This window comes from Gracilinanus agilis, chromosome 2 (genome assembly GCF_016433145.1).
Source record: "Gracilinanus agilis isolate LMUSP501 chromosome 2, AgileGrace, whole genome shotgun sequence".
Classification (NCBI taxonomy): domain Eukaryota; kingdom Metazoa; phylum Chordata; class Mammalia; order Didelphimorphia; family Didelphidae; genus Gracilinanus; species Gracilinanus agilis.
Window position 1 is genome coordinate 661322950 of NC_058131.1, and position 26185 is coordinate 661349134.

At 40.9% G+C, this 26185-nt stretch overlaps 1 protein-coding gene across 2 annotated transcripts in view; it reads right to left on the bottom strand.

The window, feature by feature from the left end:
* The window catches only part of PRXL2A (peroxiredoxin like 2A), a 40000-nt gene extending 17174 nt beyond the window's left edge, over positions 1-22826 (bottom strand). Inside the window, exon 1 of one of the 2 annotated variants that reach the window (XM_044665796.1) lies at positions 22789-22826. The gene's annotated coding sequence lies outside the window, so the exon portion shown is untranslated. Of the gene's footprint in view, positions 1-22762 lie in introns of both variants that reach the window. The other variant, XM_044665797.1, reaches the window with a different exon arrangement.
* Between the last annotated feature and the right edge of the window lie 3359 nt (positions 22827-26185).

Genomic DNA, 26185 nt, shown 5'->3' on the forward strand with positions numbered 1-26185 from the left:
CTTTCTAAGTGCACAGAGCTAGTGAATGCCACAGGCAGGATTCCCGCCCAGCCCTTGCCAAGGCTATCACTCTTTCTACTCTATGCTATATTGATCTGGGTTAGGGGAAAGGAGAAGAAATTCAGTCACTTCAGTGGGCAGAAGCAAAAGGATTTCGTGACTGGCTGGACAAGATGTTGTGAAGGAGTCACAGACTACCAAACCACAGTTTCTGGGTCAGTACCGGATAATATCCAACTGGGGCTGTTCCATTCAGCAAATACTACAACAATGGCCCAAGGGACTGCATTACCATCCAAAAAACCAAATTCGAGGCACAATCCCGGTGGTAGTTCTGGTTAAGAGCCACACCATGCGAGATTGCCAGAACCCCAATGCTGGAGTCCTTTCCACGTGTTCCACTCATTTAGTCAATTCTTCTAATTTCCTGATATGGATGTATGACTCAAAGGAGAATACTGCTCAGTTGTGGGGTCAAATTCCAACCTAATTGTTTTCCCCAGTTACCCAGCAAGATTACAGGCATCATCATTTCTGAGTCTGTCTGCAAAGATCAGTTTAGTCTGACCTTGTAAGACTTGCCCAGGATCACTCAGCTAGTTAGTGTCCAAGATTGGATTTGATCTCAGGTTGTCTTGATTCCTTCCCTCCCTCCCTCCCTCCCTCCTTTTCTTCCTCCCTCCCTTCCTTCCTTTTTTCCTTCCTCCCTTCCTCCCTCCCTTCTTTCCTTCCTCCCTCCCTCCCTTCCTTCTTCCCTCCCTTTCTGTCTTTTTTCTCCTAAAACCATTACCTTCTGCCTTAAAATCTATACTAAATATTATTTCCAAGGCAGAAGAATAGAAAGGACAAGTCAACCGGGGCCGAGTGACTTGCCCAGGGTCACATGGTTAAGAAGTATCTGAGGCTGAATTTGAACCCAGGACCTCCTATCTCCAAGGCTGGCTCTCTAACCATCGGGCCAATTAGTTGCCCTTAGAAAATTACTTTTCTAAAGATATTCATTTATACCTGTAAATACCTTAAAATTATTTAATGACTTATCAAATACTTCCTTTGACTCCCTCTGCCTCCTTTCCCTACCCACCAACTTTTTAATGGTTTTGATCCCATTTAATTCAAAATTCAAGAATGGGAATTATCTCCTGAGCCCTCTAAGCCATATGATTCTCATCATGAAACTTCTATGATATCCACAACTTCAAGAAGAATGAAAATAATTGTGAGGTTGAGTCCAAATCTGGGATGAATCTGGAGTAGGGTTTTGAGAATATAATTAGCATATAAACAAAAGCATGCATTTTGGGTTTTTTAATGTATACACAGATATGTGCATATGTATAATATTTATGGCATATTATATACACATCTCTATACTTATTGAATAATATGCAAACCACACAGACATCCTCACTTGCATAAAAGCTGATTTACATCCATTCTCTTATTTGAGGCTCACAAAAACCATATGAGTTTAGTCCTCAAAGTATTATTATTTCTGTTTTATAGATGAGGAAACAAATTCAGAGGAGAGTTATATGTCCATAGTACACAAGTATCTGAGATAAGGTTTGAACCCAGTTCTCCCTGACTCCAAAGGCAGGACTTTGTCCACTCCAGTATACTTCCCTCCTACCTATAAGGATATCAGAATAAATGTTATGAGGGGCAGCTGGTGGCTCAGTGGATGGAGAGCCAGATCTAGAGATGGGAGGTCCTGGGTTCAAATCTAACCTCAGACCCTTCCTAGCTGGGTGACCCTGGGCAAGTCACTTAACCTCCATTGCCTAGCCCTTCCTGCTCTTCTGCCTTAGAGCCAATACACAGTATTGACTCCAAGATGGAAGGTAAGGGTTTTAAAAAAAAAGAATACATGTCACTTCTATGCCATCATTAGATTATGTACTCCTACACTCCTCTATTCATCTGTGAGTTCCTTGAGAGAGGAGACTCTTTTTATTTTTTATTTTGAAACCCTTGCTTTCCATCATAGAATCAAAACCAAGTGTCAGTTCCAAGGCATAAAAGTAATAAGGGCTAGGCAGTGGGGGTCAAGTGACTTGCTCAGGGTCTTCCAGCTAAGAAATGTCCGAGGCCAGATTTTCAGGGATGGTCCTTGACCTTTCTTTGTAGATCCATCATTTACCACAGTGCCTGGTACATGGTAGGTGCTTATTCAGTATTCATTGACCGATTTTATGGACTGACTAGTAGGGTCCTGGATTTAACTCGATTAGAGAACTAAAAGCAGCTTCGCTAGCCAGAGTGCAGTTTCCTGGGAGAATGGGAGGTCGCCAAACAGACCAAGTACAAAGGTCTCAGGAGCTCCCATGCAGAAACGTCCCTTAGAGGTCTGCCTCCAGACACCAGCCTCCTCCTCTGGCTGAGAGTCCAGGTCCTGCTCCAGATCTTGCATCATCGGTTGGACTCCCCTGAGATCTGAACCCCGGCAGTAAGTGGGGGAACCGCCTACCCAGCAGGCAACAACAAAACCAGACCTAACAGAAGCACCTTAGTTAGACCCAATCTGTTTTTACAGTAAAGTCATTGTAAGGCCATTGTTGGTTACTAAACACCAACAAAAACAGTAGAAAGCAATCATCCAGAATCTAAGCAGAGAATCATTTCTGAGAGGGCTGGACAGAGTTAAAAGATCATTTAAAGTGTCAATCAATAGATTTTCTGTATCCTTAGAGCCAGGAATGACCCTATTCTAACATGGGTAATTCATAAGGCACAGATAGAAAGACGACATTTAACAGCCCCAGGTCTGCTTAGTGTAGCGAGAAAACTCAGCTCCAGGGACCATGAGGTGGCTCAGTGGATTGAGAGCTGGATCTAGAGATGAGGGTCCCAGGTTCAAATCTGGCCTCAGTTGTGTGACCAGGATTGAGAGCTGGATCTAGAGATGGGGGTCCCAGGTTCAAATCTGGCCTCAGTTGGGTGACCATTCCTTAAGTAGCACTGGCTAGCCCCTAACCACTCTTCTGCCTTGGAACCAATAAACAGTATTGATTCAAAGGCAGAAAGGAAGGGTTTTTTCTTAAATGAATTTTTAAAAAGGAAAGAAAGAAAGAAAGAAAAATGAGCTCCAACAGGAGAAGGACCTAAAACTAAAACTGCTTGAACCGAAGAAGAATCATTTGCTTTGTCCGCCCCCTCCCCCACTGAGAACACAAAGCCCACGTCCCCTGCCGCCTTCCGGCTCTCCCAGGCACGGGTCTCGGTAGCTTCTCCCTTGCTCTCTGGGCGGGACAGTTAGGGAAACGGAGGCCCACTGGACCGCAGGCCCCCCAGCAGGTGCTGCAGAGGAAGTTCTGGGAGAAGAGACTCACCTCCTCGATGGGACAAAGACACGCCCCCGCCCCACCTCCTCCACACCGGTCTCCTGCTGTCAGCCGCGACCCCTGGGAGAGCCGAGGCTTTGCAGGCTGCGAGCGCACGTTGCCGTGGAGCTGGTCCTTGTGATCTCTTCTCATTTATCCTCCAAGGTGCACCCCTTGGGCGGGCCTGGGCACGGGGCCAGCACCCAAACCCGCGCCGACGGCCAATGGCACGGGGGCAGCCAGTGGGGCTGACCCCCGTGCCAGGTTCCCCAGGCGCCCAACCAAAGCGTGAGAGAAAGGCTTTGAGTCATTAGCGATCAGGCAGGTTGTGACACTTGGCAAGTACCAACCATTCCCACCTTCCCCGGGCCCCCGGGCATCGCTGCCCACGCGGTGCTTCCACAACAGGCTTCCTAGCCAGGCAGCCCGCCCCCTCCGCCCCCTCCGCCCCCCTCCGAGGCAGATCCTCTTCTTAGCCCTTTCTGCTCTCTCCCCCTGCCTAGACCAAGAGCCACGCCGGGACAACGGGCTTCAGGGCTCTTCCCCCACCCAGATTCCTCGCTGCACACCCAGGAAGGGTGGCTCTCCTCCTGGCCGCAAGAAATCGATGAAACAAGAAAGAACTGTCATTTGCAAAGTGTCGTTAGGCAGCAAAATTTTAGATGGGACGTTCCTTCAACAAACCTTTATTAATCAGCTGCTGGTGGGCTGAGACATCCCTACAGACCACACGAATACTATGACAGAATGAACTAGAAGCTAGGCTTGGAAACAGGAAGACCTGAGTTTTCTCAGACCCTTAGGAGTGTAATTGTATTAAAGCACTCTGGGCTTCAGAGCTCTCTTCTGTAAAAGGAGAGCCTGGGACACCACAGCCTCTAACCTTTCTTCTAGCTCCAAGTCTACGAGAATACAAGAATCCCCTGTTTGTTTGTTAATTTTTAATTTTTTCAAAATTTTCAAAATTTAAAATTTAAAAATTTAAATAAAATATTTAATAATCATTTGTTTTTTAGAAAAAATAAAAGCACTTAGTTGGACAGAATCTTAAAGACTCCCTTTCAACAAGATATTTTCCATGTATTTGTTAAAATGTTACAAGATTCCTGGTAAGAGACAATAATAATAATAATAGTAATAGAAAATCTTGTTCAAAGATCCTCTTATTATTAACATCAGGTGAGGCATAAGAGAGGGAAAAGTGGTCATCTTTTGCCAAAGGTGTTCACCAGTGTTAAGAAGATGATGTAGCAGAGGGAGTGGCTGGGTGGCTCAGTGGACTGAGAGCCAGGCTTAGAGATGGGAGGTCCTGGGATCAAACTTGACCTCAGACATTTCCTGGACAAGTCACTTAATTCCCATTGTCTCTGTCAAAACAGTTGAGGCTAATCATCCACACAAGGAAAACTAAGTGGATAATGAATGTCTATTGTCCAGTCTATGCTCTGTAGCTGGCTGTTTTTATATTGAATCTCTGGGAGCTTGAAGTTCACCTTTGATTGACAAAAAAGTCAGTTGGATGGAATGTTCCCAGGGAGTAATGCGAGAGGCAGGAGGAGGGGCAGTTGAGAACCCTGAGCAGAAGTTCTGGGTCTTTGACCTGTGCTGAGGCTGGAGATCCGTGGATCCTGGTCTTGGAGTGAGAGGGTGCAAACATCTCTCTGCAAACTCTTCCTGTACTTGAGATACCGTCCCAACCTGTACCTGACCACCACCTTGGTGTCTACTGCCCCTAGACATTAGGAGTTTCATCATCTAGATATCTAGGTTTCCCAGGGCCCGGGAGGGATCCGGGAAGTGGGCAGGAGATGAAGAAGAGGGTGGAAAAGGTGGACATAACTCAACTGTAAGGCTGAAGATCTATTGAAGAAGAAGCCAAAGATATCCCAGCAGTTTACCTACTCTGGTTTAGTCCTGGCCAGGCTAAACCAGAGGGAAGCTACATTGATTCTTCATCTGCCAGCAGTTGAGATTTCATTAGTAACCATTAGAATAGGGTCTCCTATACCACAGTTCTTTACCCTTATCCTTCTTGTTTAATATAAAGTTTAAAGTACCTTCTTAAAGCAGTGTCAAAGCTTGTTTTGGGAAGGGAGAAATCGCAGTCAGAATACAAGGCGTTATCCTAGCTAAAGAGCCCAAATCAACATATCAATTAACCCCAGGTGGGTCCTGAAGGGATATACCTCTTAGACCTGAAGGATCCTGCCTGGGCAACTGTTATAAGGGAGAAGGGTCATCTTATTTCTCTCTGTACATCAATTTACCATCTCAAATAGATAAAGAGACCTCCAATAATTATAACACTGGACAACTCCTAGAATTCATCTATTGACATTTGTGTACATGGGCATGTCTATATAGGTATATGCAACATATACTTTTTTTTTTTTTAGTTTTTATTTTATTTTTTTTTAAACCTTTAACTTCTGTGTATTGGCTCATTGGTGGAAGAGTGGTAAGGGTGGGCAATGGGGGTTGTGTTATTTAAAATTACTGGGGTTCTATTTAGAAATATTAAGCCTCAAGATATGTAGTATTTGACAAACTTCCTGTGGATATGTGGGGGACCTTGAAACTACATTTCCCATGATCCAACAGGCTTCCTATTTTGGATGACATCTTCAAGGTAAAGGATGTCTTTAAATATTGGGAAGTCGCTTTGAACTTCCTCTTTGGTACCTGATCGCGCTAAGGTACGAAACTAATGGCTGAGGCAGCAATTTGAATTTTTTACAGGCATGTGGTCTAATTTACTCTATCAACATGGCTTTAATTAAAATATTAATTTTCCTCATAATATCAGCCTTCATAATTTTTAAAAATAACAGGGTCAAGTGACTTGCCCAGGGTCACACAGCTGGGAAGTGTCTGAGACCAGATTTGAACCTAGGACCTCCTGTCTCTAGGCCTGACTCTCAATCCACTGAGCTACCCAGCTGCCCCCTATTTTTTTTTTTTTATATTATGGAAGACATTATAAATGAACAATGAGCTGGGTTCAGAATTGAACAGAAGGAGGGTGAAATGGATTGTCTTTGGGAAACTGCAAAGTTCCTCTTTTTTTAAAAACCCAAACCTTTTATTTCACTATCAACTCTAACACGGAAGAGTGGCATGGGCGAGGCAATGGGGGTTAAGTGACTTGCCCAGGATCATACAACTAGTAAATGTCTGGGGCAGCATTTGAACCCAGGACCCCATCTCTAAGCCTGGCTCTCAATCCACTGAGCCACCTAGTGACCTCCCAGAAAGGGCATTTTTACTCAGTATTTGATGGACCAGATATCTACGTAGAACTCTTCAAAAGACTGTATGTGATTCTATGATTAAGTGTTAAGTATAGGAGGAGATACAAAGATAAATAAGATACAGGGTCCCTGTCCTAGAAAAAGCTTAAGACTTTAGGCTATGTGATATCCATGGATGCGACTGGCTGGGTGAAAACTTATCTATACTCTCTACTCCCCTATTTGTATTTTATTTAAAGAAAAAAATGAGAAAGAAGAGCCTCTTTTTTATAAGATGCTCATTAAATTATTTCAATAATTCAAAGATCTCTGATTTCTTCAGGGTCCCTCCTAAGGTCTTTGAGGACAGCGATTGTGTTTTGTCTTTGCATCCTCAGCCTCTGCAAGTAGGAGGCATTTTAGAAATGCTTGTCCTTCTGAAAGGACCTCTCTGTGAGTCTGAAGACAACTTCAAAGAACTGCTGCAGCCCCACCACCTCGGCATTTCACAGGCACTCCCTCGAGGTGCAGAATCTCTTCCAGCCTGGCGGTCCTGACCTGGGAGGGCGAGGAGACCATCTGTCCCCCACAGGGCCTGGACTTGGGGCCCTTCCCTCTGGGAAGGAGCTGCTAGAACTTGTGCTCTGCTGAGAGCCCAGCATGGCCCCACATCATGATGAGGCATAGCAGGGTGGAGTGGAGGATAAATAAAAGGCTACCAAATAATGGAAAGCATCCTAAGCAAATGATTAATTTTTACCAGAAACAAGTAGAGACACTGTCATGTTAGGAACCTTACCTGTACACAAGACCAAGCTGGGTGCTCCCCACAGCACGGAACCTCCAAGAAGATACTGGCCAGAGGCATAGGCAGGGAAGCAGGAAAAAAATGGGAGAAGAAGAAAGGAAGTAGGTGGGAGAAGGTAGGCGTGAGGAAGGAAAGAAAAAGTGCTGCTTAGAACAAGGTAGAACAGGAAGGAAGGCAAACATCATAAGTTCAGTTATCTCCCCTCTACGGAGAGCGCCTCCCCCCATCTTTGCATCCTCCTTTTTTCAGGTGGCAAAGAGGACTAATTCCTGCTTCTTTTCACCTCATGGAAACGCTATGATCCTGGCAGGACCTTCCCAGGAAACGACTTCCAGTTCTATTCTTCCATTCCGTTCATTAACTCAGCACTTGCTCTGCTCAATGTATTATTTTTGGTACTGGGTAAATTCAATTTTTAAATCAAATAGAGTCTCTGTCCCTCAAGCAATTTATAATCTAGTGGCAAGACTATTTCCCTAGAAGTGAGACAATTAAAACGAATCTGAGTCCCACCTCTACACACAGCTAACCTCAGGAAAAGACCCCTTATCAATAAGAATAATGACATTTAATAATAATAAATAATCACATTTATAGAGAGCCAGGCACTGTGCTAAGTGTTTTATAATTACTACCTCGTTTGTTCATCACAACCACCCTGTGAGGTAGATGCTATTTTTTTTTTTGGTAGATGCCAATATTAGTCTCATTTTACACATGTAAGGAACTGAGGCAGATGGAGATTAAGAGGCTTGCCCAGTGTCCCATAGCTAGTAAGTGCCTGCAGTTAGATCTGTTTGGGAATGACTTCCTCTTTAATTTGAAAGCCATACTCCCTTCTAGTTAGGAGTAAGAATAATAGGTTTAAGGTTAGGCGGAACCGTAATTATAAGCAAAAGCTTCACGCTTGCTACTTTGGGACAATGGTACCTTTAGGTCCAATTTACACAACAACATATTGCAGACCAATTAGAGTTAATCATAAGAAATGACTTTGTTCGTCCCTAAGATGAGATGAGAAGAAATGAAAGTTGAAATCAAAGAGCTACTAAAATCTAAAGCAGTACAAGTTGAGACACTTAAGAGCAATATGCATCTTAATGCAAACTCTGGAATTTCTACATAATAACCAAATGGACAACAAAAATAATACCAGTAACTCATATGGTTTTAAAGAGGCGACTTGAATTTTTAAAAGTTCTTCTAGAGTTTGTGTAAGTATAATGAAGATGCTAAAGCTATTTATTTGATGCACATAGGGAAAGCTATCCTCCGCTTACTATTAAAAAAAGACAATTGATATAAAATGTAGCATCTTTCAGGATAGTTTAAGCCTCTTATGGTTCTGCCTAATCTTAGACCTTTATCCTTAGTCCAAAACAGAGTGAGTATGGTTTTCAAATTAAAGAGGAAGTCATTCCAAAACTTTTTGTTCCAGATATAATATTGATCTATAAAAGCATAAGAACAATGTTTTTAATATATATGGCCATGACAAATATTTAGTCTCCAAGCTATATGAAATGAAAAGCTTTAAATATATAGACACGAAGCAGAAAAAAACAAAATCACATTGAAACACAGTGAGGTATCTCTCATTTCTGTTGTCCTGTCTGCTACTAGATTTGTTCTGAAGAAACTTTCTGTGAAGAGGCAGCTAGAGAGCTCAATGAATAGAGAGCAGGCCTACCAACAAGAGGTCTTGGCTGTGTGGCCCTGGGGAAGTGCCAAGCCCTCACCACTTTTGCCTTGGAATCAATACTCAGTATAGGTTCTAAGACAAAAGGTAAAGAGTTTTAAAAGGAAAAAGAAAGAAACTTTCTTTGAACCTACAGAAGAGAGGGTTATATGCTAAAACTTTTATTCAGATACAAAAGATTTATTTAACTACAATAGTCCACGGAGCATCAACTCTAAAAGGATAATAACTGTATAGTGACTATTTCTAGGACCATTTCTGTCTGAAGCACATTGAAAGAGATGAGAAGAATGAAATGAATGACAACAACCAAACCAAAATTAATAACTGACATTTACATAGTTCTCTGAGTTTTTGCAAAAGCATTATCTATCCATCCATCCAGCTATCCATCTATCATCTATCTAGCCATACATCCATCTATCATCTATCTTTACATCCATCCATCCATCCATCTATCCATCCATCCATTCATCTATCTATCCATCCATCTATCTATCTATCTACCTCCTTATCTAAATCTAGTTATAAAACAAAATAATTCATGATATTGTGCTTAGAGAGATATAAAACAAAATGCAGAATGAGATCCAAGGAAGAAAAGATCAGTACTAACATGGGATAGCAGAGGAGACATAATGAAAGAAGACATTTTAGCTGTTCTCTGAAGTCTTGGGTAAGGCAAAGAGAGAGAAGAAAGCATTCTAAGCAGGAGGAACAATTTGGGCAAAGGCCTGGAAATAGGAAAGTTTAGGGGATGTATGAGGGCAGAGAATGTTCATGTTTGCCTAGAGAGATGATTAAAAAGTAGAGATTGGTTTGATATAGGCTGGACAGATTAGGTGGTGGTAAAAGATTTTGAATGCCAGGGAAGGAGCTTTTATTTGGTAGATAATATGGATTCATTTGAAGATTTTTGAGTGGAGAACATGAGCACAACTATTTCTAAAATACAGAGTGCAGAATGGTTCACTTTTTCAGTCCCATCCAACTCTTTGTAATCCCATTTGAGGTTTTCATGGCAAAGATACTGGAGAGGTTTGCCATTTCCTTCTCCAGCTCATTTTATAGATGAGGAAACTGGGACAAACAGGATTAAGTGACTTGTCCAGGGTCACATCTACAAAATGTTTGAGTCCAAATTTGAATTCAGGAAGTTGAGTCTTTCTGACTCCAGGTCTGTCACTTTATCCACTGTACTATTTAGATGTTTTATGTTAGATATATTAGAAAGTTCAGAGAGGAGACAGGTTTAGGAAGATGGTAATGAGTACATGAGACAGCATTAGTGGGAACTGACTGAAAAGTGGAAGACCTGAGAGATATTTTGTGTATGGTGTAAGGAAAAGTTGCTTTCAACATTACAAACCTTTTCTGTGCCAAACTTTTCCTTACAATAGCGAATTTAAAGGACTTTGTAACTACTTCATGTAGGAAGTAAAGAAAAGAACATTGAAGAGCATATCATGGTTTCAAATAGGAGACTAGTGGTGCTAACAAACAGAAAAGGATCAGAAAACAGAGCAAATTTAGGGAGAAACAAAATAACCTTAATTTTTAAGAAGATGCATTTAAAATAAAGGACACCCCAACAACTAAACATTTTCTAAACAACAGTCCTTGCTGACCAAAAAAGAAAAAAAAAAAAAAAGATCCTATTTTAACTCCTTTTGAAAAACTTCCCAACCCCCTAAGAAAGGTCTCCAGTTGCTATGAACAACCAGGGCTCCAAGCTAAGGAAATGAATGCTGATCTGGGGAGATTTTTGTCCCTGTTCCTGTTAGCTGTTCTCTCCATCTGGAAAAGAGTTGTTAGTAAGACTGAATGAAGAGACTTAAAAATGCTGACTTAAAAGGAAAGGGAGTTCGAGTTGGAAAGAAACGTCTCTCCATCACTGCCTGTCACTCCCTTCCCCCTCAAAATCAGTCTCAAAATTACTTTTTAAACCGAAACCATATCATAAACTTAACTATCCATTTCTGTTAAGTGCCATTTGTCTGGATCCACAATGCCTCAGCCTCTACCTATAAGAGCCGGTTTATAGTCATTTTATTTTCTCATCCTTATGTGATTATAATTTCATGAAAAGATTGGTCATCTTATTATTATTTTGCATTTACATAGTACCTTTCCTCTGAGAAGCTCGAGGGATTAACAGAAGAGTTGTTCCCTGAATTTCTCATTTTTGCACGCATAAAACCTATCTCAACAACCCTTCTCCACAGCCCTCCCCATGGCCCAAAGCTCAACTCTTATGTCTTGGTGGAGAAATGTTTTCTTCAAGAATTGGCTTCAAAACCCTCCCAAACATGAAGGTTTTTTCAAATAACCGTCTCCTCAGCTGCTAATATCTTCCCTTTTCACTTGTATCTATTTTGTATTTATCTCTATATGTGTCTCCTCTAAAGTGACTGTAAACCCCCTCAAGAGCAGAGGCACCGAAATTTTTGTTTTTAAACCCTTATTTTTTGTCTTGGAAGTAATACTATGTATTGGTTCTAAGGCAGAAGAGTAGTAAGGGCTACGGGTTAAGTGACTTGTCCAGGGTTACACAGTTAGGAAGTGTCTTGAGATCGCGTTTACACTCAGGACTTCCCATCTCCAAGTTTGGCTCTCTATCCACTGAGCTACCTAGCTGCCCCCTAGATCTGTTTTTAATCAAGGAAAATCATTTTGGCAATTTGTGTGGAAGATGGATTTGAGAGAGACTTAAGGGAAGGAGACCAATTAGGAAACTATCATAATTTTCGGGTAAGAAATGATAAGGGTCTGAACTAGGGGTGGCTAGTGTCGGAGTACAGAGGAGACAGATGGGAGAGATATTCTGAAGGCAGAATTGACAAGATCGAGAAGGATAGTGATATTCTGGACACAAACAAGGAAATTCAGAAGAGGGGCAAAACGAATTTGTTTTGGACTCGTTGAAATTGAGAAACCCACAGAACATCCACAGAATGTTCAATAGGTGGTTGATGACGCGAGACTGAAATGGAATAGAGTAATTAGGGCTGGATATAGAGACGTCTGCAGTGAACTGATAATGAAAACTGTGAGACCTGATGAAAGAGAAAAAGGGTGGGAGCTCAGGCATATCTACAGTTCTCCTGTTGTGCGTAATTAGAATCGGCTTCCCAGGACTCGCTCTCCCAGCATTCCATGGTCCTTGTCACGTTACGTGCTAACAAGGGAGGGTAGCCCCGCCTCTCTTTTCCCCCTTGGAGCTGCAGAAGCGGGCTTTTGGGGCAGGCAGGAGAACTTACTCACGAGAGTTTATTTTTGTTAGATCATTAGCTATGAACTTCTGTTTCTTTTAGTTTATTTTCTTTCTACTTCAAGTGATGATTAATAAACTTTATAAAATAGAATACTTGGATTTATTAGATATATTAGATATTAATTAGATTTATTAGATATTAATTTAAATCTTACAGCTGGAGAGAAAGGATGAAGAAGAGCCAAGAATGTCCTACAAGTAATGTCATACAAATCCATAGAGAAGAGATGAGTCAACAGTGTCAAACACTATAGAAGTCAAGGATGAGGAGGCCACCATGTCTGATGATTAATTATATTTATATATATATGTATGTATATATATATATGTGTGTGTGTATGTATATATATACACAAACCTATAAATACACTATATTTACATATACACAGATACACATGTGTCTACATATGCATGTATGTGTATATTTAATATTATAGAAATATAATTAATAACTTTGGAAAGAACCATTTCAGTTGAGTGATGAGATTGTAAGCCTGAATAGGAAAGGGTGAGAAGTGAAAGGGCAATGAAAATATCTTTCTCTTTCTAGGAATTTGGTTGGGAAAGAGAGGAGAGATTCAGGGCTGGAGACTGAGAGGATGTTATAGACAAGAGGTTTTGTTTTTAAACATGGAGAGATCTGGGGTAGATCTCAGCTGGTGATGTATGAAAGGGCACAGACAAGAAATAACAGGACACGATTTGTCATTTGTACAAGAGAAGAAAGTGGTCCCACACAAGAGACTGAATCCCTACCCTAGTAGCATCAAAACAAAAATCCGTCTGTGAAACCAGAAGAATTCCCAGGAAAAAACACCCTTGATAAGAGCTCCTCATGCTTCCATAATCCCTGATGGGGCTCCAGAACATTGCTACAGGCCCTTGCCAGATGAGCGGAGCAAGTATTGTGTCTGGGCAGCCACTGGATCCAACAGGTGGGCTTGGTCACAAACTAGCAAATCTGTGATTGATCACAAAGCCATTGAACTAAATACCTGGGTGTAGGAATTTCTTGGCTCTGAATATTGTTTTAGAGAAAAAAATAGATCAATGAATGAATGGGCAAACATATAAATAAATAAATAAACAGAAAAATAAATGTGTGTGTGTGTACACATACACACAAATATATACAATACAAAACATAAAATATTTATATATACACATATATTAATAAATACTTTAATTTTTTTTTCAATATTTTATAAGGCAACTATTAAGTGTCTGAGGTCGGATTTGGTTTTCAAATCCAGCCTCAGACACTTAATAGCTTTGTGAACCTGGGCAAGTCATTTACCAAGAAAATCCCCTGGAGAGTAGTGACACGGGATGGTCCAAGGGAGTCACAAAGAGTCAGACAGGACTGAACAACAACAAAAACGTTTTAGAAGAACAAAGGGTTAGGAAATCAAGGACGTTCCTGAGACCAAAGGCCTGTGGTTTACTGAGCGGGGATGGAAGGTCTTCCTTTCTTTCTGGGAAGAAAAATGAGTTCTCTTCCTGAAAAGAGGGAGAATGCACACTCACTAGGGCTGGATGCAGCTTGGGATGCCTAGCCACACTGCCTGGATGGCACTAGGCAGTCTCCTATTATGGGGAGCAATCTTTCTTTTCTGCCTCAGTGTGTTCTCTAGTCTTCCAGCTGTCGTTCTGGAGTATCATAAGGGGAAAAAAAGTCATTTCCCAGCTTCCCTACTAAAAGTAAGCAAATAGGTTTTTATGAAAATAAGCATGCATTTTTAGCAACTGGATGCTGGCCTTTCAGTCAAGTATTTTCTCTATTTTTCTCTACTGGCTATGATTCTGAAGGGACCACTCCTACACAAAAGAGGGGATTCTAAAGAAAGGAAGGAGAAATAGGTAGAACACTGGATTTGGGCCCAAAGTTCCTGAGCCTTAGTTCTATTGCCTATGTGTGATCTTGGACAAGTCACTTCACTTTGGGAGATCACATGGGACGGTGGAAGAAAGGAAGAAGACTCAGAAGTTTCAATTCTATCTCTGCTACTTACTTTACTACTTCTGCCACTTATTAGTTGGGATTTTTTTAACTTTTTTTTTTAAATACAATAATCATAATACTGTAAAGACAAACAGCTTTGAAAGACTTTAAGAACTCTGAGTCAATGTGTTGCCCAACCACAACTCCAAAGGACAGAGGATGAAGCATGCTACTAACTTCTGGACAGAATGGTGATGGATTAAAAATTTAGAATGAGACAACAATAGCATTTTTTTGGGACATGGCGAATATGGGAATTTGTTTTGATGAACCAAACATATTTATCACAAGGTTTATTTTACTTCTTTTTTTTTTTTAAACCCTTACACCTTCTATCTTAGAATCAATACTGTGTGTGTTCGTCTCAGGGGAAAAAAATGGTAAAGGCTAGGCAATGAAGGTGAAGTGGCTTGCCCAGGGTCATACAGCTAGGAAGTATTTAAGGCCAGATTTGAACCCAGGACATTTATCTCTAGATCTGGTTCTCAATTCACTGAGTCACTTAAGTGCCCTCAACCTGCTTCATTTATTCATTTATTTATTTGTATATTCATTCACCCATCTATTATTTATTTGCTTGCTTGTTTGTTTGTTTATTTATTTATTTGTGTTTTAACAGGGAGGGAAACAGGAACGAATGAGAGAGAAAATAAATGTCTGTTAATTGAAAAAAAAAACTTTAAAAAATGTGGTAACCTAGAACAGAATACATACTTCAAATTCAGGCTGACTTCCACAAGGGACTTCTGGGTACTATACTTGAAAGACAGATAATGCCTAGTCATGACACAAGACTTGGAACTGTCTGACTTTTTACCCAGTGGCAAATACCCAGCTGGAAACACATTTGCCCTTTGCCCTGGCAGGAAAAGTACTTTAAGAAGGCCAGCATTGTTCCCGTGAGATAAAAGACTTGGTTCTTACAGTCTATTCTCAGACTCACTTAAAGTCAAATGTTCCTGCTCGTTCATGCCTTAAACAGGAACAAGAAGGAAATCATGAATTACTGAGATTTGAGCTCTATGAAACAAAAACTATGAACATGATCTCTTTTTCTTGCAGAAGCAATGACATACATTAAAATTTCAGTTAAGAGGAATGTTCTGGAAAAAAGGGAGTTATATTAAAATTTCAGTTAAGAGGAATGTTCTGGAAAAAAGAGAGTTCTCATTAACAGAATTTTCTAGGAAACAGGGATTATATCCAATTTTTTTTTTATTTCAACACTTATTTTTTAAAAATCTTTTAAAAACATTTAAGTTCCCTTTCCTGTTTTAGTAAGCAGAGTACAATGAACAAAACAGAATCTTTCTTTGCTGTCTGAAGGTTCTGGAGGAGATGGAGCCTTCACCTTAAACATTAGCTCTTATTATTCACAACTGGATACAAAAAGAGAGACTAAGCTCTTAAGTAGCATTAATAATAGGATCTGTTCATGTAGTGCTCAAAGGCTTGCAAATAATTTATACCCTCACAACAACTCTTTGAGGAAGGGATTGTTAGGACTCTCCTTTTATAGATGAAGGACCTGAGGCTGAGAGGAGGGTAAGTGACTTTTCCAGGATCCCACAGTCAAAAAGTGAAACAAGATCTTCCTGATCCTCACATCAAGTTTTCTTGATTCCAAGTCCAGGGCTCTCATACCTACGCTAGGATGAACCCTTAAGATTAAGGAGAGAGGGGAGAAATAGTAATATCCTTTTTCTTCTTGTCTGAATCTTAGAAAGTTAGAGCCTGGAAAGACTATAAAGGCTGTCCAGCTCAAGGATGATTTCAGAAAAAGCCAGAAAAGGCTTGTATGAACTGATGCAAAGTGAAATAAACAGAAACAGAAGAACACAATGACAGCAATATTGTATGATGATTAAGTGGGAAAGACTTAGCTACTTTCAGCAAATACAAAGATTTAGGACAATTCTGAAGGAATGCTATTCCCCCTCCAGAGAAAGAACTATTGGAACTGAAATGCAGATCAAAGCACTCTATTTTTCACATTAGTTTATTTATGTTTTTATTTGAGGGTTTTAGTTTTATATGAGTATTCCCTTATAGTAGTGGCCAATATGGAAGTATGTTTTGCATCATAATATACATATAACCCAGGTCAAATTGCTTACCATCTCTAAGAGGGGGGAAGGAGACCATTTGGACCGTATAACTTCAGAAAACATGGGTTAAAAATTGATATTACATGTAAAAATGGGGAAAATAAAATATTTAAAAAGAAAAAGATTGTCCAGCTGAACTTCTCATTGTACTAGCACAGGTCTGACGAAGTCACTCCTTATTCAATAAACTGTAGCAGTTTCCTATCACCTCAAGGATTAAATTTAAAGTATTTTAACTTTTAAAAAACCTTTTATAATAGGGCAAACTCTTACTTTTCTAATCCTCTTAGATCTCCCCACCCTCACTTTCCTAGTGTATTCTGGGATTGCTATAGTTGGGGTCACTGGTCTCTTCAAACAAGACACTTTGGAGCAGCTGGATAAAGTGTCTGGTCTAAAGTTGAGAGGACCTGAGTTAAAATCTGACCTCAGACACTTATAGCTGTATGACCCTGGGCAATTCACTTAACCCTAACTGTTTAGCCCTTGACACCACTCTTCTTCTGTCTTAGATATTAAGACAGAAGAGCAGTGGCAAGGATTTTTTATTTTAAAACCCTTACTTTCTCTTTTAGATCTGATATTAAGACAGAAGATATGTGTTTTAAATTTTAAAAACTTAGAAGAAAAACCAAGAAGCTTCATCTTTTTACTCATTTTCTGACTGTTTTCCAATGCCTGGAATTCTCTCTCCTCATTTCTGCTTTGTGGCTTCCTTTAAGCCCCAGCCAAAATCCCACTTTCTATAAGAAGCCTTTCTCTCTCTCCCTTAATATTAGTGCCTTCTCTCTAAGATTATATATATTAAATCTAATTAATCCTGTAAAAAGGTAGTCTGTGGCAGTCAGGACTAGAATGCAGATTTCCAGATTCCTAGTCTAAGATTCCTATCTATGATGCCATACTTTCTCTGTGTCCAGTAGGGAGATGGGGAAAATAAAGAATATAACAAAATGCAGGGGCTTTTTTGTTTGTTACTAGAACATATTCATACGTATGTACATACATACATACATAAATCTATATATATTATATAGAGGCCTGGAGTCAGGAAGACCCATCTTCATGAGTTCAAATTTGGCCTCAGACACTTACTAGTTGCATGACCGTAGGCAAGTCACTTTAACCCTATTTATCTCAGTTTTCTCATCTGTAAAATGAAGGAAATGGCAAAGATTCCATTATCTTTACCGAGGAAACCCCAAATGGGGTCACAAAGAGTCAGACATGACTAAAAAATGACTTAACACCACCAAATATAATAAACCCAGAGATGTGGGCTAGGAGGATGGAGAGGAAAGACTAAGTGTACTAGGCAAAGCTTTTTTTATCCTGGTTCTATTCATTTGCATGCCACTCTGAGAAGATGCTGGAAGGAGGGAGGCTTTGTGGCGCCAGGCTCCACACAGCAACTATGGATATTTTTTTTTTCATTTGATTTGCTGTGCTTTTGATCAAATGGTTTTTATATTCTTTCAAATGTATCCTGACTGCTTCATTAAAAAAATTCATATATTTGTAGGGATTTGTGAACTACAGTTTTGAGTGGGTGCTGATGACAGTGTTCCTAGAATGATGGGTAATTCAGAGAGACCTACACAGGGAGAGTAGGTACTCTGAGAGCTTTATTAATAAAATCCAAATTCACTGAAGATTGGTTCTAGTGAATCAATTCATTTGAGTATAGGTTAGATGAGGGCAGAAATGTTTTTCTTAGCAGTATTCCCATGCCCTTTTCATGCACTGAGTTATGCTCTTTCCTGAACATAGCTTGGATGTAGCATGGGTCCACATTCATTAGCCCCTAGGCAGAATTCTGGGGTGTTCTATACTTGTGATATTTGTTTTAAAAACCACCCATCCAGTAGGATCTTTGTGTACTCAGCTGCTCTTACTCTCTTCCAAGAATGTGACACATATTCCTCACATGCCAACAGAAGCAAGAATGTGGGGTGATGACTAACCCTAATCATTAAATTTTCAGTGTAAAGAGGGTTGGATTTGAAATCAGAAGACCTCAGCTCAGATCTCAGTTTTAATGTGTCCTGACCAAATTACTCTAGTCAAGTTTCTAAGTGGTCTCAGTTTCCTCATCTTTAAAATAAGGGTAATCCTATATTACACCATCTACCTCACAGGTTTGTGGTGGGGAACATATTATCATATTAACATGAACTCATTTCTTTATCTTAAAAAGAAACAAGAGGATAAATTTCTGAATTTGAAAAAGACAGAAGAAAAGAGTCCCTAACACAAAGAAACATGGTTCCAAGATTCTTTATGACTAGAGTAAAAGACAATCTCCAGAATGGGAAGGGACACAAGAGGCTCTCTAAATATCCCACTGTAGGGTATTGGAATCCCATTACATTCTCTGTTGGCTGACCAAGGTCTAATTTCAATGCCCCATTTTCCCTTTGGTCAACTTGTGCACATAGAATGGCCTCAGTAGAACCTTCTTTCTTGTTTCTTCCCAAAAAATCCTAGTATGGCATTTATTCTGTTGTCATTAGCATTATAACTCAGTATATAATCTGTGTTCATTAATGTTATGGATCCCTTTAAAAATAATTTGTATTGATATCTTTTATTTTTATATCAATGTCATTTCTGAACATATCCATCCCAATCCCTACTCATCGAGCCAACCCTTGTAACAAAAATGAAGAAACAGGATGTTCAGCTATATTAAAACATATCAACTTAATCTAACAATAGATATAAAATTCCATGCCCATAATTTCCTGTTCCTTTTCTTTCTTTTTTTTTTAAATCCTTACTTTCTGTCTTAGAATTGATACTAAGTATTGTTTCCAAGGCAAAGAATGCAGCTAGATGGTGTAATGCAAAAGATGCAAGAGAGAGGTTTTTGCTCTTACAGGGGACCAACTGAAAACTTCTGGCAGTTAGAAGCCTTAGAATTCTGAGAAAGTTCAATTGGTCCCTGACGCTTGAACAGTGTGATAGGATCAACCAGAGCTCTATTTTGGCTTTTGGTTTGCTTTGGCCTGTGCCTTATCTTTGGACAATTTATACCTAGTTAATTTCTCTGGACCTCTCCCTGACCTTCTCCATTTTATTTTCCTGTTTCCCCTGCCTGTTTTTTCGGGACTCTGGGAGGCAGGGTGGCTTTTGGGTTTTTAGTGAAAAGACTCTGTGAGTTTAGTTTTACCCAATAGGCAAGTAGGAATTCAAACTATCCCTTTAGTATACCCTCTACCTTAAAAGCAGCCAAATCTTCCCAGGCTGAGAGAGCAGGTTCTCTCTGTCTAACCCATTCCTGTGTCCCTCCCCCATCTTGAGTTTCTCCCTAGTAGCTGTCAGAAACCCCAAACCCCTCTCTCCTTCCTGACCAATCCTGAAACATTAATAAAACTCTTGGTTACCTAATCAAACCCTCTGGAAAATCTTTGTGTTGAAGAAATTAGGCAAGGGTGAAGGGGAAAGAATAATTATCTTTTAGTTCCTGAGGGAAACTGGAGGCATCCATCTTGAGAGGAAGTAGTTGCCCAAAGCTTCCTCCTGAATTCCTTCAGTTTCACTGACAGGGAGGAGCCTAGTGATTCCTCCTTTGAGGACTTGAGAAACTGACAAGAAAGCCCTCAAGTCAGATTCAAACCACTTCTGACTGGCCCTATTCCTTGTGTCTGTAAAAGTACCTTTCCTGCCTGGAAGGGTTTCAGCCTATTACCCCAATATCCTCTGTCTCTAGCCTGGGTGTCTAGTCTGTGTCGGCTGCCTCTCCTGAGCATCTCACCCTATATCATTACTATCCTAATACTGCCTTGTCCATTCCTCCCTAAACCCAGCCATCCCTTTCAATCCTTTCCTATTACCTCAATCACCTTTTACCCCTCCGTCACTCAGCAAGGGAAGGAGATCACCCCCAAATTTTAGTGTCTCCTATTTTTATCCATAACAATGGCTTAGTCAGGCCTGGAAATAGGAGGTCCTGGGTTCAAATATGGCCTCAGACACTTCCTAGCTGTGTGGCTCTAGGCAAATCATTTAACCCCAATTGCCTTGGGGTGCTCTTCTGCCTTGGAAACAATACACAATATTGATTCCAGGAAAGTAAGAATTTTTTTAAAAAGACAAGTGGTAAGGGCTAGGCAGTTGGTGTTAAGTGACTTGTCCAGGTCAAGAAACTAGGAAATTCCCCCACCTTTCTAATGAAATGAGGTCCACTGAATTCTGATGTAAGAACCATGATAATATCTAAAACATGATGCTTTCCCAGATGTGGTTTCTTACATTCTTTCTCTCCTAATTAGTTTTTATTTCTTTGATTCTCTCATAAACACTCATAGGAATGTTTTTATTTCATTTAGCTGAGCATCCCATCTCTAGGCTATGAAACTTACTTTTTTTATTTACATTTTGGATCACTGGAGCATTAAAAAGAATGAATTATTCTGTAGCCCCAATGATTGTTTTTTCCACTTCCTGCTCCCTACCAAACATAACTGACCAGAACTTTAACCTACCTACAAATAAATCCATCACGAGTTTCTCAACAATGTTTTCCTTTTTAACTGCAAACACAACATAGTTGGAAAACAGAATCATAGCTTAGTAGAAAATCATAGCTTAGTAGTTCAGGAGATTACCAGCTCCGAAGAAAACTCCCTGGAAATACCTGCCTTACTCTTAGTTGGAAGTAGTCATCCTTTTTGAGATTGTAATTTCTGCTCATTCACAGAAACTGAAAGATGTGGCCTAAGGCAAGCAGTTCTCCAAAAAAAAGCTTTCAGCTCCAAACTGTGCCCTGACAGCTCAGCAACTACTGTCTGCAGTCCTCACTCCTCAAGGAAAATCTCCAATTTATAAATAGATTTAAATGAATTTATTTAAAGATAAATTATTTAAAGTAATTTATGATGCAAAAATTGGTCATTAAAACAGGGGAGATCTGGGTGCCTGGAAGAGAGACAGCCCAACCTAGTGAATTCTCTACTGGAGAATCTGGAAGACCTGGGTTCAAATACCAACCTCCCCCCAACATGTGATAATGGGCAAATCACTTGATTTTTCTGAGGCCCAGTTTTCTCATCTGAAAGATGGGGATGATACCTGTTCAACTTATCTCATGAACTATGAGGCTCAAATTAGATAATCTATGTAAAGGCACTTTGCAAATTTTAAAGCTATATAAAAACCAGTTGTTATTACAATTGGTTATCAAGGGAGATAAGCTGATAGGTTATTTATGTATAGCCCTAGTCAATGCTCCTCTTATGTCCCTGTCTTATTCCTCCTCCTAGACTGTAAACTGTTTTGTTTTTTAAACCCATACCTGCTGTCTTAGAATCAATCCTAAACAGGATTTTAAACTAACTCTTAAGCAGAGAGGAACCCTACGGGTAGCCACCTTGGAAGCATTTTCTTTTAGAAGCTCTAAAGTTGGTGCCAGAGAAGGAAACATCTAACTTCAAAATACTGTATCACTCTTTCCTGCATCCCTGCTCATCAGGGCGCTGGCTCGTTCCAGTAGTGAGCGGCAAAGCGGGAGGGGGTAGGCGAGGTGAGCTGAACTAAACGCGAGGAGACGGGGAGTTTGGACTGCTGGGGACCCCGCTGGGAAACGGGCCTGGTTTCTTTGTTCTCAGAGTTCCCGTGGGTATACCAGATTATCAATGGGATCTGCGCCCGGTCACGCTCCCTGGCCAAAGTCCACGCTAACTAGGTTTATCTAGTCACACCACTCGTCTGGACTCTCGGCCAGACTAGGCGCACAGACTACGCCCGGTAAATAAATAACCACCCCAAGTCAAGCCCAGCCTCACAGCTAGCACCCACAGCAAAATACCGTAGCAGGGATGCGCACGCACTTTGTACACACCTGTCGTGGAGAAGTGACTCAATTCAACCTGGCCCGGCCCGGCCCCTCCCCCGGCCCGGCAAGTTCCCACAGCACCCGGCACGCGGCGTTCAGCCAACACTGGGCTCGGGCTGACACGTGTGGGAGTGGGGAACTCCCGGGATCCAGGGCTGGAAGGAGAAGCCCCGGCGCTCCTCTCCCGCCCCTCGGTCTTACAGAACTGATAACTGAGGCCCAGGGAGGGAAAGTGAACTTGACCAAGGTCACGGAGCAACAACTCCAGGGCTGTCTGGAAGCCGGACCTGTCCCCTCCCCCAACCAACGTGTGGGCTTTTCTGTAACCCTCCCACCATCTTTGCAAAGCCCCCAGCAGGTGCAGGATCCGTGGAAATAGGGGAGTCCTGCAGGCTCATAGGACTGGGGAGAAGACTCGTTACCTAAGATCGGGACCCCAGCCCTTTTCCCCAGGGAGCCCCAAGGACCAGGAGCAACCTCACCGAACCCAGGTGCAGCTGCTACTCACACTCTTCCTCCTCCGGACTCCCAGAGCCTTCAGGTGCCCCTCCCCACTCAGTCTGGGGCCCGGGGGAGGAGCCCCGAGCTCCTGGGGGCGGAGCTTTGGGTCTCCCGTCCTTAATCCCGCCCCTCTCCTCCTCTCACCCGAGCTATCGCGGACAAAAAGGGAGCAAAGCCGGAGCGGGGCGGAGGCAGAGATTGTCCCCTCCCACAATCCCCTCCCCTCCCTTAGATTCTGTGGCTTCTCTCCTCTTTGCTATTCCTTTTAGCGCTCCCCCCACCCGCCTTGGCCTGCTGGTGCTGGAGGCCTCTGCTTGGACTTTAAAAGAAAGCCTTTAGCCAGATTAAAGTCTTTTCAAGCCCGGGGAGCCCTAGCAAGCGGAAGATCGAAAGAATGAAATTGGGGTCTTAAACCTAATTTCCTTTAACAGAGAACGGGTACCCTCCGGCGGCATGTCTAACCCACCCCACCCCTCCACGCAGGAGGTGCAGTCCTGGTGCGCCGTCCTGTCTGATCCCAACGGCGAGCTCCATTTGCAGCCTCTCCTCAACGATAGCCCCGCCGACGGATTGAGGGCAGCCTTATGACCACCCCTCAGCACGCGGCTCAGTGGGACGGGGGCAGGAGAACACGCAGCAGCAGCCCCAAACAAATTTCTATTCTGACTTCCGAGGCCAGGGAACCCGGCTCCTTGGACCAGTATTTTATCCTCCAAGTATTTCAGCAAGATGGAAAAAAAAAAAAAAAAAAAAAACACAAAAAAACACACAAAAACCCCAAACCAGCAAAAACAAGAAGATGGGCCTTTAGTCCCTGATCTGTGGTTAGATAAAGGAGACTGCGATTAGAGTATTTTGGGAAGGCTTCAAGGAGGAGGTGCAAGGCCCTGAGATGGACATGAGCCTGACCTTGAGGAACAGATAAATAGTAAAGACAGACTGACAGATTGATAGATAGATAGATAGATAGATAGATAGATAGATAGATAGATAGATAGATAGATAGATAGATAGATAGACAGACAAAAGAAATAGATGAATAAATATATGTAATATTGTTCCTGGATGTGATCTAGATCTTAAAAGATGAATAGCTAGATAGGGAAATAGAAAAACAATAGATAAACAAATAGAAAAAAAGATGGATGGAACATTGTTTCTGGATGACAAATAGGTAGATAATAATATCATCTGTAATAATAAAATATTCAAATTTTGCAAAGCATCTTACATTTGTCGTCTTATTTGATCCTCACAACCATCATGTGAGCTAGAGGCTGTTATTATCCTCATTTTCCAGATAAGGAAATCAAGACAGATAGAGGTTAAGTGACTTGCCCAGGATCACACAGTTAGAAAGTGTTAGAGGCTAAATTACAAAATGAAGTCTTTCTGTCACCAAGCCCAGCTTTGAACCACCAGCTCTGTAGAAAGGTAGATGTTGAATATATTGTATTTATTATGTGTGAGGCAGTAGGCTGTTGATACAGATTCTAGCAAGCAAGACAATCCTAGCAAGGAAAACAAGCATAAGGAGAGAAAGATGACTCAGCAGCATGGAGGCCTCCTAAGATAAGGTTCACCTACCAGAGATTTCAGAGAATGGCTATATTTAATAAGGTGTAGGAAGAATTAGAACACAATTTCACCCCAGAGGGCCTTTTACTAGCTTCTCACATCTGAGCTCTTTGAGAAGATGGGGAGGATTCAAATAGTTGGGAATGAGAAATGGTGAAGGCCTTCCCATTGTCCCTCCAAAGGGAGGCTTAACAGAGGGGAAGAGTTTTCAGGAAAGGCAATCTTTAGTAGCAAATCAGGAAACAACATTCTCATCCCTGAACATTCCCAAAGGCTATTAATTAATTAGTGAGTCTTTCAAGTGTCAGCAGGGGCTGCAGAATTAGTTTGCTACACCAGGAAGATGTCTTAGGGTTTTTCCTAGTGACTACAACAGGTTTGGCAGTCATGTAATTACTTATCAAATGCAAAAGCCCATGATTACACTTCCCCGGCATCCCTGGTTTCTAAACTTCAAAAGCCTGAAAAGATTTGACAGTTCATTAACAACAAGCCTTACCCAGCCTTCTTCTTTTTTTTTTTTTTTTTTTTTTAAGAGTAAGAGACCTAAAAGCTGGGTTCATTAAAAACAGCAATCAAACCTGAGGGATGAGATCTAGACAAGTAGGCACATGAAAAACCTAGGAGAGAGAGAGAGAAACTTCTTTCAAAACTATTACAATAAATTCTGATGTCCTGGGGTTCCTATAAATTTGTATGAACCATGAAAGTATGTGAGCTTGGATCATTTATAACATCCCTCTTCTAACCCAAACACCTAAATATTCATTTATTTTTAACCATTATACTACAACAAAGGCATTTACTTTCTTTTTAAAAAATATTTTAGTATTCCTCAAATCAGGTAAAAACAATTTTTAATATTCATTTTATAAAATTTTGAGCTCCAAATTTTCTTCCTTCCTCTCTTCCCTCCCTCATCCCAAAGACAGTAAGCCAATCTGATATAGGCTATACGTGTGCAATTATGTAAAATATATTTCCATATTAGTCATTTTGTGGAATAGAAGTCAAACAAAAAAAATGAAGAAAGAAAGTGAAAGAGCATGCTTCAGGCTGCATTTAGACTCCATCAGTTCTTTTTCTGGAGGCAGATGGCATTTTTCATCATGAGTCCTTTGGGATTGTCTTGGATCTTTGTATTGCTGAGAAAAGTTGTCATTCACAGATGATCACTGTGCAATATTGCTGCTACTATGTATGATGTTGTGGCTCTGCTCATTTTGTTCTGTATCAGTTCATGTAAGACTTTCTGGGTTTTTCTGAATTCATTCTGTACATCATTCCTTATGACATAATAGTATTCCATTACAACTATATTCTACAACTCGTTCAGTCATTCCCCACATGATGGACAACCCCTCAATTTCCAATTTTTGCCAGCATGAAAAGAGTTGCCGAAAATATTTTCCCTTGTCTCTGATCTCGTTGTGATATAGACCCAGTAGTGGTATTGCTGGGTCAAAGGGCATGCATAGCCCTTTGAGTCTGGTTCCATATTCTCTAGAATGGTTGTATCAGTGGCATTTACTTTCGAGCGGTACTTTCCAATGTTACAAAAAGACAAATAAAAATATAACTTTTTAAAAGTAGCTTCAGAAGGGAAAAGGACTGGTCCTATTATTTTGTTCATTTAGAGAACTCCCAAATGAGGAAAATAGGTCTGCCAATCAGACCATCAATTTTCTTGTAGTCTAGAGTTGTCCATAAACTTTCCTAGAAGAGAGGTGCCAAAGTAGTCTACGACACTACCCAGTGTTGCCAGAACCAGATTAAAATATAAAACTGTGGAATATTTAACAAAATAAATTAAAACACAATAAAAC